Raw genomic sequence first — 12,764 nt, 5'->3', positions numbered from 1 at the left:
AACCCCAAATATCCAAGACTGTGGCCAGTCTCCCTCTAAGCCAAGTGGCACCACCTTCCTTGGTGTGTGTCTTGTGTGATGCAGGTGACTTTTCCAGCCATGGCTTTGACACCACTCAGGCTACTTATCACGTATCTTGCTGCAAGCGGAGGTTGATTTGGGTCTTGGTGCCATCTCTCTGCCACTTCCCCCTAGACCCAGAGCTATATTTATTAGCTAGCAGATTAAAAAAAAAAAGATAGCCCTTTACGTTTTTAGGGCTTCCCCAGTGGCTCACTGGTAAAGAATCTGCTTCCAAAGCAGGAAATGCAGGTTTGATCTCTAGGTCGGGAAGATCCCCTGGAGGAGGGCATGTCAACCCACTCCAGTATTCTTGCCTGGAGAATCCCGTGGACAGAGGAGCCTGGCGGGCTACGGTCCATGGGGTCTCAAAGAGTCAGACATGCCTGAACAACTGAGCACAGAATACGCTTTTAAACCCACATCCTCTCTTCCCAGGCTTCAATTTCATAAATGTTGGCTCTTCCAGAGAACTGAACAGGGCCCACAATCCTGCATGTGCTTTTCAATAATCCCATGACTAGTTAGTGAGGAAGGAGCAGTGACCCCTAGATAGAAGACTTCATTTGGCATGACTCATCCTTGGAGACATCCAGCTCTCCTGGCGTGTGTTGTTAAGTGCCTGGTTCTGTAAATATTGACAGTTAGAAACCATCCTGAGAGCTACAAAGCAATGACCTTACTTCGTAGGAAGGTAATGTATGTGAATATGCCCCGTGATTAGGCAATACTCGTTATTTGCTCCGATTTAGTCACTCATAAATATCATGGCACTCTCTCTCTTCCTAACAGTGGCTCCTCTGCTGATGTGTGACTCAGAGTTGATATATTATGGGGTCTGATTCAGCAAGGAAAGTTTGGTCTGCCACAGCAGAGAACAACATCCAAGGCCACTTCGGTTTCCAGGATACTGGTTTCCTAACAAGGGTGGCATTGCCAAGAAGGAAAATCTCAGAAGGAGTCTCCATATTTGAGAAACTGAAGCAAGTGTGGAGGGATAAAGAGCAGAAGAGTGCTTTTAAAAAAATAAAATTAAAAAAAAATTAAAAAAATTAAAAAAAATTAAAAAAACAAAACAAAACAAAAATAAATAAAATTTATTTATTTTAAAAAGTATTTTGGCTCAACTCGAGGCATGTGGGATCTTAGTTCCCCCACCAGGGATCGAACCTGTGCCCCCTGTACTGGAAGCTCAGCATCTCAACCACTGGACCAGGAAGGGAAGTCCCCAGAAGGGTGCTTTTCATCATTGTGAGCCTGTGTGTTAAAAAATGCTTGTCCCTCAGGCACATTTCCAGTGTATTTCACCCACTGGCTCTTCAGGAGGTGACCTCTCTATTCAAGCCAACCCTTTCAGGCTTGTGAGCACTTCCCTCAGAGAAGGGGTGAGGATGCCCATGCAGAAACTGGATTTACTTCTTGCTCTCCCATTCTAATGACTTAAAATTAATGGATCATTACTAACGTTTTCTGAGGGCTTTGGTTGTTTGGTTTCTGAAGTTTTATTCCTCTGAAGGAATTTCCCATTTGAATGCAGTTCAGTTCTTTTGAATGGCCCTTGTTTATTTCCTACATTTTTTCAGGGCCTGTCCTGCCAAAGCGGAGATGAGCTTTTCAATAGGTGGGATTTGAACATGGGCTTTTGGCAGACCAGTATGCGGGCTAAAAGCGTGGCCCTTGGCCAAGGGCACGTGCACGCACACATGCACACACACACACGTGCAAGGCTGCAGCCCTCTGCGTAATCACTTGGCACTCTGTATTGTCTTTTAAAGAGAGCAGAGCTCGGCTTGTACTAACTGCATCAAAAGGCAGCACAGCCCCGTGAAGGGAGCATGCTTCAGGGCTGGCACCGAAGCGCGCATTACCTCGGTGTTAGATATCCCTTTACCGCTGACTGTGTGACTCTGGGCAAGCGTCTTAACTTCTCTGAGCCTCAGAATCCTTATTTGTAAAATGAGGATCCCAATACCTACCCAACTCGCAGGCCTAGTGTGAGCTGAGATGAGCTAACGCATGGAACACACCTAGTTCATAAAAACTGCTTTGTCCACAGTGGCTATATTATTGTCTTTAGCACCAAGCCAATGTAAAAACTGCTGCTGCTGACAATCTGGGATTGTTCTGGATTCAAGTTATGAAGTGCTTACTCTGAGTCTGAGGTTTTATATGCATTGGTTCAGCCCCTCAGGAGGTATTACTAGCTTCACTTTACAGAAGAGGAGCTTGAGGCTCAGGAGTGAGTACAGCTTGCTGGAATTGGAGCCAGGCATCTCTGGCTGTGGGGCTTCCTAGGTGGAGCTAGTGGTAAAAAGTCTGCCTGCTAATACAGGAGATGTAAGAGACGCGGGTTCAATCCCTGGGTCGGGAAGATCCCCTGGCAGAGGGCACAGCAACCCACTCCGGTATTCTTGCCTGGAGAATCCCATAGACAGAGGAGCCTGGCAGGTTACGGTCCATAGGATTGCAGAGTCGGACACGACTAAAACAATGTAGAGTGCATGCATGCGTGTCTGGCTGTGGAGAGCCTGCACTGATCGTGAGATGTGCCAGCTTTTCAGGGACACTGGAGGTCAGGAGTGTGTGTTTGTGTGTGTGGGTGTGTGTATTTAGCAGAGGCCGGCAACTTGCTGTGTCAGGAGGACACTGGGGCACCTGCTTCATCTTTCCCCATTACATGAGCACAGATCGGTCTGTGTGGTGTCAGCCAAACAGCTCTGCAAAGCCCTTGCTTAATCACCTGGCAGTGGCTGAGCGTTCTGTCCTTTTGTCCAGGTAGATCCCACACCTGCTGAGTTATGACGCAGTGTTCCGGAACCTGTTGTCAGCCCCAATTTTTAATGGAATGTCAATGGGTGGGTGACAGGCATCCCAGCCTTTGGCTGGGGGTGGGTGGTGGTGGGTTCTAGGATGCTGGAGGAGATGGAAAGTCAGAGTGACAGTCACCTTGCTTGTCTGGGTGACCAGAAGGAAGCAGATGGTATAAGTTCCTCCTCCAACCCCCCTCCCTCAGGGAAACATTTTACCTGAAATGATGAGGTTTCAAATTATGCCCTCTCAGACCTGCTTTCTGGAGGAGGGCATGGCAACCCACTCCAGTATCCTTGCCTGGAGAATCCCATGGACAGAGGAGCCTGGCAGGCTATGGTCCATGAGGTCACCAAGGGTCGGACACAACTGAAGCAACTGAGCACACACGTACGCAGGGCTGTCTCCCTGGTACCAGGACTATATGGCATGTTTGGAAGAAAAGAGAAGCAATCAGTAGGGCAGTGTGCAGACCATGAACAAAGGAGACTTCCCCTGAAGTGGCCCCAAATAAAGAAGGTGTGTTTTCTTAGCGGAAATGTGAGGTAAAGGATCCTTGTGACGACTTGAATGGAGAGCCTGTTTCTAAGTCATAAACAAGAACTTCTAGGCATGATCAGTTCAACTGGATGAAACCTATGTTTCTTGTTCCTCTCGCAAAGGTGAAAGGTCTCCCGAGGCCCCCGAGGAGAGGGCTCTTGCCATCACTTCTGCTTACCTGGGTCCCTAAAGGTCCCAGGAGGTGGGAGGGTGCTTCCATCAGGGCCCAGAGGTCACCCAGAAAAGTCAGGGCCTTGATGAAGGGGTGTTGAAGGGGTGTTCCCGGAGGAAGCATCAGTGAGTCTCAGATGCATCTATGGAAGGCCTGGCGTTTCTGAGAGAAGGAAGGAGCAGTAGAGTAGAGGCAGGGAGGCTGGCTTTGGCTGCCTGGAGACCAGAACTCATTCCTTTCTGAGGGGTCTCTACTCCGTAAGTCAGCAGGGGAGCAGGGACCTCTCTCAGTGATGGCCGGTGGAGGCAGAAGCAACAGTGGAGGCAAGACTAGGCAAGCAGGTTGGACAGACTTTAAAGATACACATGGGTTGCTCTGTATTGACTGGAACTGCTTCCAGTCCTCCTAAATCTTTCAGGTACAGGAATCTCTTCCTTGGTGCCCCAAAGAGCTGACAGGTCCTCCAGTGAGTTTCCACCTCTGGAGGGTGCCACAAAGACTAAGCCAGTGATGCCAGGTAAGACACTTGCAATATCTGGTATATAGGATGTGTTGTGTCATCTAATGTTACTGTCACTTGTCATTATGTCAGACTCCGTTTTGTGTTTACACTTTAAAAAAAAACTTTATTTTTAAATTTTTTTGGCCGTGCCGTGTGGCATGTGGGATCTTAGTTCCCTGACCAGGGATTGAACCTGTGCCCACTGCATTGGAAGGGTGGAGTCTTAACCACTGGAGGGCAGGGAAATCCCTGCGTTTACACTTTAGAAGTCTGTTCTCCTTCAAACCAATGTCTGGCAGACATGCCCCAGCCCATCCGCCTTACCTCCCAGAAACTTTGAGCTCCTCTGTGCTTTCTTTGTGTTCCAGGTTCATGTCTTACGTTCATCCCCTTGCTCATTCATTGGTCCTCCCAACACTTATGCTAAAGAGATTGTGGTCCGTGCCCTTGCTGATATGACACTCCCTCGCACCACCCCACCCTCTGCAAATACATACGATGAATTCTTTAGTCTTTCTGGTTCCACGTCTAATTTCTGAATAGATGCACGTGACCTCCATTTTTGTGGGAGTGTATTTTTTCAATGCCAGTAGACTTTTCAGGGGAACTCAGTGCCTGTAAAGAGCATCTGGAGGCTCTGATTTAGAAAGCGCTCCCTGTTCCAAGGTCCTCTGAGGTTCTTGCTGTCTAGATCAGAGAAAGGATGAGGGAAGAGGGAGGAGCCTCCAGAGACTGATGGAAAAAACCAGGCCCAGTGTACCCTGGGCTGCTCCTTAGCCTACCCTGCCTGGAACCATACTCCCTAACGTGACATCTGGACACAGATGTCTGCTTTTCAAGAGCTGCCTAGGTAAAGAATACGAGTCAGGTGACTTTAGAAACTTAAGTAGTCTTTTTTTTTTGCATCAGAATCTACGTTTTTTTCATTTTATGTTTTTAAAATGGAAGTACAGTTGATTTACAATGTTGTAGAAACCAAGCAGTCTCGCTGAGCTACATGACAATTACTAGCCACATAGAGAATTGCCGGCCCCACCAACACTCATCATGTGACTGTGGGCGGGACCCTGCCGTGGAGTGACCACAGCGGTCCTTGTTGAAACAACTGGGCCCCAAAATCAACTTAAAGGGGAAATAAAAAGATAGCAGGGCCAGGCCACAAATGCTTACGTATGTAGCCGTGGAACGCTCATTCGAGACCGTTCAATGTCAACATGGGAGCAGCTGTCGTTCCCTTGCGTGAGGATAGGAAAAACAACTGGGTGGGGAGAGGTGAGGGGGGCGAGGGTGCTGGAGAAATCAATGCACAGCAGAGGGGGCTGCCTCCCCCCTCCTCCGGATGCAGCAGCAGGCCGGCGGGTGCATGCTCTCCAGAATTCTATTTCAAGCCGACTGGAGGCAAGAATGTGTTCTTTGCCACAGGAAGAATGTTCCCTCAGACAGAACTGCTAATCAGGCGAGAGGATGGGAGGAACGTACAGCCAGTGGTGGCGGCTGCTGGTTTTTTTTAGCAGCCTTTCCCCTCCTGGCCTGAGTCGCATGGATATTTGGCCGGCTGAGACAGTGGCTGAAGATCTATACCCATCCCCACGCCGCCGCCCCTCCAACCTCATGGCCTTTGTTTTTGAAAATATGGGAATTTTCTGAGCCTGCGAGCTCCGTTGCACAACTCTGAGCGATTTTCCAGAGCTTCCCTATGTCATCTGTCTCCGTGACAGCAAGAGGGAAGGAGGAGGGAGGAAAAAGACCAGGGTGCAAACGGGCCGAGGAGGGAAAAGCAAGGGAAAGGCGGCTGGGGGCGGGGTGGGGGGGGGCGGTCAGTGGAGAAACATTTTGGTGACGTCAAAGAAGACCACACTCCCCAGCATAACATTACTTGGTACCTCAACCGCCCACTCTCTAATTTACTAGAAACCAAACAGCCTGTTTGGAAACCTGTAGCCTAGTCTTTTTTTTTTTTTTTTTTTCTGGTTTTATATTTTTTGCTATTCTCCCTGGACCCAAAGGGCCATTCATTGTTGGGAGTTTGAAAGCTACCTGATTTCCTGAAACAGAGGGGATTTCCACGAGTAATAATTCAGCCCGTGCTGGTGCGAGGCGCTGGAGCTCGAGTAAATCGATCCAGCTGCTCACAGCCTGATGGAAAAGTGCCCGGGGGAGGGGACGGCATCTGCAGCTGGGGCCGCAGCGGGCGCGGTCACGTGGCCAGGCCGGCGTCCGCGGAGCTGACTCGGGCTCGCCCCCGCCCCGCCTGCATCCTCTGACCCCTCCCCGCCCCCCGGCGCGCGCGCGCCCGCCCCCGCCCCCCCGCACGCGCCCCCCCACCCCACCCCGGCGCGCGTCCGCGCCCGCGCCTAACCGTGCTCTGTTCTCTGCGCCTAGACCCCGCCTTCCAGCCCGCGCTGGCCTCGCTGGAGGAAGGCAGTTTCCTGGGCCATGTGGCAACCTCTTTCTTGGGAAATGCGAGACGCCAAGGATGGTGGGGGGGCGGCCCTACGTCCTAAGCTTCCCCAGAGAGTCACCCTTTTGGCTCCCTTGACTGTGCTTCCCAGAATCCTCCCCCATTTCTGTTGTCTGGACAGTCAGGGCCTATTGACAAATAAAATGGGAGCTGGCAGCGGTAACCTGGATGAAACCCGAGGCTAAAGAAATACCGTTTCCAATACCCAGATGGTAGAGTTCAGTCTGTTTTCTGGCCAAGGCCGGGCAAGTTAATTTTTATCCTAGTAAAAATAATAAACAGGGCATTAGCAACTAAATGTTTATCAATTTGCAGTTCATTTCCAGCCAGTCTATTTCACTCCCGCATGCTTTTACTGTTAGCTGATGTACTGGAGTGCTTTACATGAAACCATATGTGACTAGTTAAGTCCTAGCCCCTACAGCATTTGTATGGTGCTTTTCACCTTAATTGGTTAATGTTATTTGGCTGTTTCAGCCATGGTCCTCCAATATCGCCTTTTAATAATAAACTTCAGTAGAGAAAGGTTAAATGACTTGCTGGGGATCACCCCACATTTGAGAAGTGGTGCCAGGTAAGGATGCTCTGGTTGGGAAGATGTCTTATTAAATGGGCAAAAAGCAAGGGGAGCTCAGAGAGACAATGATAAATACTTGTGAGCATCCGGTCACCCACAAGCCAAGCCTTTCTGCAAATGCTGGGACTGGTTTTGTTGTCTTAGCGGAATTCACAAGCTCATTTGGTGGTGTCATCTATTGTTTATCCACCAACTATTATAGTCGGAAACAATTTCAGCGATGACAAAATGGAGTGATGGCTTTGCTGTGAATCATGCAGGCAGAGAACCCTTCTCTCAGCCTCCCAGTTTTCCTTCATTGAGTATATAATAGAAATCTTGATATTGCCACATGGTTCAACTCAGATCTAAAGTGGTTACTTAGAGAAAGGAAGAGAAGAAAGAATTTATGAGGTAGCGGTGTAGAAAAAACTAAGTCAGACCTACGCCTATGTTCCATCTTTTTCTCCTTGGAGAATAACTCACTTTCTTGAAGCTTCAGTTTTCTTCCCAGTGGAGACACGGGGCTGGCAGGATGCCCTTGGAGGGCTGCTGCTGCTGCTAAGTCGCTTCAGTCGTGTCCGACTCTGTGCGACCCCATAGACAGCAGCCCACCAGGCTCCCCCGTCCCTGGGATTCTCCAGGCAATGTATTCAGGGCTTGGCACTGTGCTTGGAGTGTAGTAGAGGCTAGTAGGAATCCTTTCCTTAGGAAGAGTAGTCTTGGCAGGGCTGGCAGGCAATGGGTTGAGGACACCATATATGCAACTCCAAATGTGAGGCAATACCCCATTTCCCAACGAGCAAGTTACAAAAGTCTTCTGTGTGTGTGCGCATCCGTGTGTTTTTCTTTTCTTGGCTGGGTTGAATATGTACACTTTTAATGATGCAAGTGGAATAGTCAAAATTCTAGTTACAAAATTTAATTTATTGGTTTCATTATATGCCTATTTAAAATTATAGGTGTATTTATACGTATTTAGAATCTTGCCCTTTTGGACTCATTATCCAGACTCTTCATCATCACCTGTCTTTGACATCACTTGAGGCCCCCTTTTGAGTGATCTCACTCCATCTTCCAGAACTTGCTTCTGCCCACATATTTTTGAGTTTGTATTTGCAGTCACTGGAAATGTTATCTCAAGCTTAATATCCACACGCTATTTATGATATCCCTAAAGTAACTTCTTCTTGTACTGCTTAAAAATCTTAACAGGGTTAAGATCTTAACCCCTGTTAAAGATTTTAACAGGGTTGTGCCTATGTTAGGAAATAATATTCATGCATTTTAGCGATGCATACTCAGATACCAAAGCGTGAAATGACGTGAGGTTTGGGATTTTCCTTGAGACAATTCAGCAAAGAGAAAAACATAAAAGACAAAAAAAAGAGGGACCAGTGAAGCAAATGTGGAAAAAATATGGGTAATTAGTAATCTGGAAAGAGAGTATATCATCATACTATATGCTCTTCTTTCGGTATATTTACAAATTTTCATAATAAGTTTATTAAAAATGAGCTTTAAAAGACATGCTTACATTATCTGTTACTTGCAGTTAGAGGCACACCTTCAAGAATAACTACAAAAACTTCTACCTTCAGTTCAGTTCAGTCGCTCGGTTGTGTCCGACTCTTTGCGACCCCATGAATCACAGCACGCCAGGCCTCCCTGTCCATCACCAACTCCCGGAGTTCACTCAGACTCACATCCATCGAGTCAGTGATGCCATCCAGCCATCTCATCCTCTGTCGTCCCCTTCTCCTCCTGCCCCCAATCCCTCCCAGCGTCAGAGTCTTTTCCAATGAGTTAACTCTTTGCGTGAGTTGATTAAAAAAATACAACTATTCTTCGGACCTGTGGACACAGGATTCGGGGGAAGGAGAGGGTGGGACGAATTGAGAAAGTAGCATTGACATATATACATTACCATGTGGAAAATCGATAGCTACTGGGAAGCTGCCATATAGCACAGGGAGCTCAGCTTGGTGCTCTATAATGGCCTAGAGTGGTGTGATGAAGGGAAGTTGGGAGGGAGGCTCAAGAGGGAGGGGATAAATGTATACTTATAACTGATTCGTATTGTTGTACAGCAGAAACTAATACAACATTGTAAAGCAATTATACTCCAATAAAAAAAATTTTTTTTTAATTGTAAAAAGCAAAAACACCCACAACTGTTCTAGGCAACCTCTATGAACATCTTAAACTTGTATCGATTGAATGCCTTTCAGGGCATTTTGTTCTTCAAAAATAAAGAAACTGAGTGAGCACTCTATAACATGAGGAACTTTGGATAGACACACTTATAAGGTGACATCTTACATTTGCTCATGTGAGTTATTTTCCTTGTTGATTTGAGTGAATGGGGATTGGTACTCCCATAAGTGATGTGGAAAGACCTCCTGCAGTGTCCTTTGTCAAAAATATCCATTACCTAGTGCCCTCTTTGGCATCTGAGCTCAAAAGCCCAGGATAGTAGGGAACATACAGTTCTGGAGGCGGGCCTGGTGCCACCTGCCTGGGGATGGGGTGTCAGTGGTGATGTAAAAGGGGAGAGGCAACATTTTCTTCATTGGGCAACATTTATCCCCTGGGGAGAGGGCACAGAGCCGTGCTCCATGCAGCCAAAGTGAGAGGCTGGTTGGGTAGACCTGTCATCATTGTTGAGAGATTCACCTCTGACACTTTTCTACATCTCCTTGTTCACATTCGGCATTTCACGAGAGAGAGGATTTTTAGTATGTTGAAGGAATCCTCTCTCAAACAAAAATCACAACATTTTGGCTTTCCAGCATCTATCTCAACATTTTAGCAAGAGCAGATTGATTGGAATGCAGAAAAACAAAAGAAGATCAACAAAACACCAGCATGCTCAAACAGAGAGTGGGTTCTTTTAGGACAATGTGTTTTTTTGATGAGCTAAGTGTTGATTCTAACCCAAAAAGACTGAAAAGTGTGAGGTTAGATAAGTGTCTGCTAGATTCATTATTGCCATGTGGATTCTGTGGAGTCAGCTTAGAGTCACTGGGTGTAGCTGCAGAATAAAAGTTTTTCTGGTTTACCTTCGCTCTGATTGGACACTTGCTGAGAGCAGGGACTTGCAACACCTTCCGGAAGCTCTCTGGTAACTTCAGGTCTGCGCCCAGAGGGTGGAAGCCTCTAGCAAGGTAGTGCAGGATGGATTCTGCAGGCATTGCTTGAGCAACGCCAAGTGGCCCCCGGCCAGGGTAGGAGTTAAACCAGGAGATGGCTATCAAGGGCAGTTGTTAGGTTTGGCGCTTGTCTCTTGAGCTGCCGTGCTGAGCAGGAAAGAGAGACGTTTGTTTGTGGATTTAGCTCATCGTGCTATAGTGCACCCTGTAATCTGAGTCTTTCTCTTTGCTCCAGAGAAAAACAAGTCTGACTTGCATACCATGGAGGATTTAGATTGGCCAGTTTACATCTTTCACCCAGGTTCCTCGGAGCCCGCTCCCCATGCTTTTCTACATTTACTTCCTAGCAATCTGGACGGCAGCCTCATTTGGTGGTTTGGGATGTAGTTAACATTTTCCAGTAGACATGCCGCACATCCTGGGATGAATATAATCGTTTTCCGTGAACCATGATGATTTCTGACACTACTTTGCCCCCGTGTGTATATGTTCGCATGGAAAACAGTATGGCTGTGCTACGGATCAGTGATCTGACTGCAGAGCAGCTACTGTTGGGTTTTCTTCAGGGTGGTTATCTTCCTTCTGGTCAGTGGATAAATGGTGTTTGGATAGGACCTGGCACAGATCCTCTAACCGTTCAGCTTAATGTATAACTACTGTGTTTTTCTTCTGTGTCAGCAGTTGGCAGCATGATCCTGTAAGTACCGATGCTGGTGAATAAGTGGATGTCTGTGGAGTGAGGGGAGGGCAGGGCTGGAGGAGGCAGTTTTGAAATCCATGCCAGTGGTTGCTGCAAGTGATAAGATCATTTGAGTAACCTGTAAGACCTGTGGATTCACGGGTTTCAAAAACAGGAAAGTCTCTTGTTCAAAAACCCTCTAAAGCAACATGTGGGCTCAGAAAAGAAGCTGGCTTGTGGTTTGGTGATTGTAGTTCCTTATTGATATAATGGCCAGTGACGCAAGGCCTCCTGGGATTGCAGTCCTGTGACCGCAGGTGACAGTTACCCTGACAGGGTTCTGAAACAGGCCCGGGGCTTTCTGGACGGATGAGAAGTCTAAAAATTTCCCTTTTCATTTCCTCTCTGGTGTGACTTTGTCATTAAAAAAAAAAAAACAAAAACTGGTACTTGACAAGGGAATTTTGCCCCAGCTCTTCAGGAGTTTAACTGGGTGACTTCTCTCCCACTTCCCAAAACTCCCTCCCTGAAAACCCCAAGCTAAAAAAAAAAATTGTCTGGTGTCTTCTTGCAGATTTTTCCGTGGGTCTATGTTTGATCAATTAGCTTTGAGGCCAGACTGATAACAAGCAGATTTCAAATACATTTTATGATTTGGAAAAAAAGACCATCAGGAACATCTCTATATCCTGAGTCTTCTGGGAATTTTAAGCCTTGAGTCAATGCTTCTGGAAACCAAAGCCTCTCACCACCAGTGGGAGGCTTGGAGAGACAGATGCTCCCAGGACCCCTGCTTGTGTCCTGAAATAATGAAAACAGGTGCCATTCCTGCGTCACACGGCTAACTGACCGCCGCACAAACAATTCTGTTGGCTGGACGTGTGGGGCTATCTTGGCATGAAAGACATTCTGCTTTAGAAATAAACTTCAGAATGGGGCTTCTGGTCCCCTGACTGCCTGGGAGGGGATTCCGGTGTGACAGTTTGGCGGGCTGAATCTACTTTTAGAAGGCTGCTTCTGTACTTTGCCTGCAGTGGGGAGAGAGGGCAACCTGGGGGAAGCCACCTCCACCCCCTAATTCCTCCCAGAGTCCTTGTGAATACTTGGTAGCTTGTACGTAGGTATATATGTCTGTGTGTGTACATGCCTGTATGTGTATTACCTGTGTTGTTGGACGCAGCCCGCAAATTCCTTTTATTTTTCAGTGAATTCAGAGGACGTAACATTTGGAAGAAGGGTATGCACCCAGCGTTCCAGCAAATTATCAGTCAAGTATGCCAATCCTTACCAAATGAACCCATCTCGCTGATTCCTTTGTGGTGGGCCCGATGATCTGCCTGGCATTATCGCACATCAGAATTTTCTGCCCTTCCTCTCTCTTTCTCTCTCTCTGGTAAGCCCAATAAGTCTGCCCCAGTCACGTCACTGAGGTCATAGGGAAATGTGATCCTGCCAAGAGCGGGAGCTCAGGAGAACCGCCAAGATCCGAAGGTTACAGTGAGAGCAAGAACCACTTTCTGGGTTATGCAAGTGTGCATGGGTGTTGTGTGTGTGTGTACTGTGTGTGCATTTGTGTTCTGTGGAGCTGCAGGCACGCTGGGCATGTGTGGAAGGGGTGTGTGTATTGTCTCTGTGTGTGCCTGCACACATGTGCATGTCCACTGTGTGTGACGCATGGAATATCACAGACGTCTGGGGGCAGTTACGGGAAGGATGCTGGTGTGTTAGCCTGCTTGGGAAGAGGTCAATCACTTCAGTACAAAGTGCTTTTCTTCTAATTTGCTCCCCTTTCTCCTGTCAGCAACATGTATGGAGACCGCAGAAACCTTAAAGG

The sequence above is a fragment of the Bubalus kerabau genome, chromosome 1, assembly GCF_029407905.1.
Source record: "Bubalus kerabau isolate K-KA32 ecotype Philippines breed swamp buffalo chromosome 1, PCC_UOA_SB_1v2, whole genome shotgun sequence".
NCBI lineage: Eukaryota > Metazoa > Chordata > Mammalia > Artiodactyla > Bovidae > Bubalus > Bubalus kerabau.
The sequence above is the reverse complement of the archived record's forward strand: the minus strand, read 5'-3'. Positions refer to the sequence as shown.